Here is a 4,764-nt window from a genome sequence, read left to right as displayed (position 1 = left end):
CCAAGGACGGACGGTCCTCCAGCCGTGGGAGCAACTGGGCAAGCGTTGATACTGGCTTGTGAGCAACCTTGACGCCTTCTTTCGGCAGCAACCCCGAAAGGCGTTCGCTAATTCTGGGAACATATGAAATGCCGATGCAACAGGTTTTCTTCGTTTCCTTTGTCGCTGGCAAAAGGAAGGGTGAAAGGGGCGGAGGACCTTGCCAGTGCCAAACCCAGTGGACAAAGCCTTTGGTGAAGCCATTTCTCCTTAGTTCTGCAGTTACGGGGCTTTCTTTTTTCTTCCGGTTCTCTGATGTTCAGATCGTTTTTTTCATGGAAGCGTTGAAACCACCAATGCTTTGTGGGCTGCACAATGGTTGGAACTGAACTTCAAAGAGACTTGTACATAATGAATTACATGTAATTACTTGTGATCAAGCACATTTATAGGTAAACTTGTAATTTAATAATTACTTCGTTTACTCTGTAATGCTCACTGTAATTCAATTACCTTTCTGAGTAATCAATTCCACGTAATCAGTTGAACTTTTGATGAAACAAGCTTCGACAGGCAACGCAGCTTTGAGCCCTTAAATTTGGTGGGAACAACAGGGTCCAAAGGGATGAAAACATTTACATAGGTTACCTCCTTCCCACAATCAGCATTTTGCACCTACGACTGAGTCACCCGAACATGGCAGGCTTACATTTGCACACTTCTCTTGAAAGTTCGACATGTTATGATAAATTTATCTCCTTCTCTCCTGAAAGCTCTTTCAGGAGAGAGGGATAGGCAGTTAGAACTGCTGCTCAATTCTACACTTCGCAGTCCATGACTCCTCTGATTTATAGAAAGAAGTTTTTGGCAGTACAGCTCGTATGTGTCTATTGGTTTGACACTATGTGGCCCATATACACCTATTTCTCGAATTGCAACACAGGAACAGTATTTCTAGGGCTGAATAATATTGAGCATCACAATGAGTTACAGATTCAGTTGATTTTCAAGAAATGTGAACATTTTCTGTCATCCGTTACAATTAGTATTTCAGCCTAAAGGGCTAACGAGTGAAGGGCATTAAGAGGTCCATGAGATGTTGGCAATCAAATTAAAATAGCATTTCAATGGCCACTTGAGACATTCATTATCACCTAATGCAATTTTTTCATTTTTCACAGGCCATGTTGGGAGCATTGTGCTTCACAGACAGCCTAATATATTCGAGCATCGCAGCATTGAGTAACCACAATCTTTTGAGCAAGGTGTTTCTGCACTGTCACACAGCCGTTCCCTCCAGCGCACACATTGAGAGTTTTCAGCGTCTGTGCACATGTCCTCCCAAGAAAATGACGGAAGCTTACCGAATAAAATTTTTATAATTCTTTGTGAAGATAAACAATGTGTGAAAGGCAGCAGACAACACATTGATAGGGCCAGGCTAGCTCGTTCCTTTTGTTGCATTCCTGCTATGGTAATAAAATTAGGGAGGAACGTACCATTAAAATAATTTATTACATTTTTAAAGAAGTAATTGTAATCTGTTACTCTTTTTGTGCAACGTGTACAAGTTTGACTGCAAATACTGGCAGGTGTGCATCAGCTTTCTATGCACAGAAGAAGTCATCCACTCATCATGTCACCGAACCAAAACATCCAGGAAGGACAAGGTGCCATCTTCCCCATTCCATGGTGAACTGGATCGCCTAGGGCATGGAGTTGAGATGGGCGAGGAAGCTGTCCACTTCTTCATGATGTAAAAGCAATCTTCAACATACCTGACAAATACCTTCGGCTTGTGAACAAAAGATGACAGCGCTGTCCCTTTGATATGCTCCATTGTGAAATTCGCTGCACCTATCGCAGTTCCACTGGCTTGCTTGTATAACTCGACCTTGAACCTAAAGTAGTTTCCATTCAGACATAACACTAACAAGCGGCACAGTCTGTCGACTTCTTAACCTTGGCTAGAGCAGTTCTCACTTCTAATATTTGGTTAGTAGTGTTTCCACACTTCTTTCTCGTGTAAAAAATCTCTGCACATCAGAGAAGACCAGGAGAAAAGAAGAAAGCACCTAACTGCACCGCTAAGGTGTCACCTGTTGGGTCTGGCATCGACAGGGCCGACCGCCCCTTCCCCTGTAGAATCCCCCTTTTGCTGGCGACAAAGTCAATTGGTTGCCGTGGCATTCCACGTTTCTGAAATTAGAGAAAAGCTTTCAAGGGTGCTGGCAAAAGAAGGCATGAAGGTTGTGCACAAGCGAGCGTAAACGCTGACCCAGTTGCTACCGTGGCTGAAGGACCATATATATCCAAGAGTAAATGCCAGGGGATTGTTTACAAAGTGTCACACATTAACTGCCCCGCTACTTACATTGGTGAAACCAAGAGCTTTTCTGACAGAATCATGTGCATGACAAGAATGACATATGGGAAGTTGAAGTCCAGCGCGGAGCTCTCACTGATCACTGCGAGAAGCATGACCATGCAATTAGTTTCGACGGCACCTCTGTGACCGACAACGAGACCTACCCAGGCAGAAGACTGTTGCTTAAGTCGTGGCACATTAAAAATACTCACAGAAAATTAAATCAGTTGTTGGGGAGACTCCTTTCTGTGTATGCCCATACTTGTCACTATGCTACGGAGAGGAGCAATCACAACACAAAGAACACAGGAGTTTAAAGGACGCTGTTTCTTTGGCTGCTTCAGTCACAACGCTGAAGAGACCAAGCTGGTGCCGAAAAGCCGAGAACTTTTTAACCTTGGCTGAAGCATTTTTCACTTCTAATATTATGCTACTGTATTGAAGAAAAAAGCACTTCGGAACTGGGAAAAAAAAAGGAAGGAAAGCTGACTACCTGCCACAATTTCCAACAAAAAGTACACCATGCTACTATGACATACTGTGTCCTCTGAATAATATTTTATTGCCATAACATGTGCTGCTTACGTGATCTTTGCTCGGCCACAAATGAGTACTCACCATTCTGATTAATGTGATTATGCTTCAATACCATAAAGCAATTCTTCATGCTGACATCTTGTAGAAGGGATTCAAATATAACTACCGGTACAAAGCCTCACCCCAAGTCCTTTATTCCTGTGCTTACAGGAACAGCTTAAAAACTACTTGAGCTTTTATAAGATGTTTTAGTAGTTTTTGCATGTCCTCCATATCCTTGCAAAGCTTCTTCCAGATCTGACTTGCTGCTTTTATAGCCAATCATTTAATTCTCACAGTGCAATTAGCTTTCATCATTTGTTGTTCGTAGACCCTTTTCCTAATTTACAAGTGCACTTTCCTGCACAACTGCCCAACTAATGGGAGCACCAGTCTTTTTCAAACAGAGTGCTAGCTGCCCATGCTGAGACTTCTCTATTGCATGGTTTCATCACAAGAGCTACTACCACAATTTTTCATGCCACAAAACAAGCAAACTGGGCTTGTATCTGATGGCTGGAAAAGTATCTGCCACGAATAGCTTGGGAAACTTCTTTTTGGGAAAACTAGCATTACGATTTTGATTTACGTTCGTTACTCTACATCTTTGTAACTTCTGCATATGCTACACACTCTGCTGCTTCAACATTCCTTCCCACTCTTCTTGGTTATCTCACAGCAATCGTTGCAAACCAGCCTCTGCATTGGCAATTAGTAAGAATTGCAATTTCCTATAACGCTTCCAATTGACATGACACATTCATACTAATTTGCCCTCCTTACCCCACTTAGTTTTGACTTGATCTGTATTTTAGTTACCTTGCACTGGGCACAAACATCTGCTATGAAAGAATTCTTTTTTCAGGACCATTTACAACTTATTCTATTACTCTTAAGCTGCAGATTTGCTGTTACAAAAAAGAATAAATAAAGAAAAGAAAAAGAAATAAACACAAAGAAGAGTTGCTAACATGTATAATAGTCCCTCTGCCAAGACATCATAGTCTGTGGAAGGTGAAAAGCTGCACAAAAACGCATATCAAGCAGGGGTCTCAAGGTGACCCTCTCATATAAAGACTGTCTTTTCTATGGCAAAGGAGACAGTTTTCGCTTCTAATGTACAGTCACTACAGCAGCACAGAAAGAAGTGATTCCATTAAGCTGACTAAACGACACAAGTGAGAATTCATTCTCAGATGAACTGTACGAGGTCATGAGAAAGAAGACATGGTTCTTTTCAACTGTATAATTATTGCGACTTGACATAGCTTAACAATGTGGGGAGAAAAGTGCATGCCCGAGATTCTTCATGTCTGATGTGCAAGCAAGAACACCAGATGGGTTTGGTTTATGCACTTTTGCAGTACTATCACTGTACAAGGGGTGCAATGTCATCTGGTCAAAGGCTTATGCTCAGAGGTAGCAAATAAAAAGTGCACAAGACATACATGGGAGCTTGCAATTCTGCACAGTAAAAATTCCTCTATGTGAACTCCTTCTGGTACTTATAGTACATGTAAAATCACACACATTTCTAAGTACCTTGACACTTATTTCCACTTAGAAGTGCTTCAACGGGGGCTAGTTTTCATGACATTACTTTATGGTGTATGGTCATTTCGTCTTTTAAGTTAGTGTTCCTGTGTGTACCACTTTTGCAGTGCAAGAGCAACCATATAACATAAGGTCACATTTCTACTACATCATTCCAAGGTTAGTACTAAGGATCAGCTCAGATTCTGGTGTTCTTTTTTTGGTGATATAGCAGTGCTCAGTGTGTCAAAATGGAATGGAAACTAAAATGAAAAATGAAAAAAAAAAGAAGATATTTTTGACCGGAA

Source organism: Dermacentor variabilis, chromosome 3 (assembly GCF_050947875.1).
Source record: "Dermacentor variabilis isolate Ectoservices chromosome 3, ASM5094787v1, whole genome shotgun sequence".
NCBI classification, from domain to species: Eukaryota; Metazoa; Arthropoda; class Arachnida; order Ixodida; family Ixodidae; genus Dermacentor; species Dermacentor variabilis.
This window is presented reverse-complemented; position numbering follows the sequence as displayed.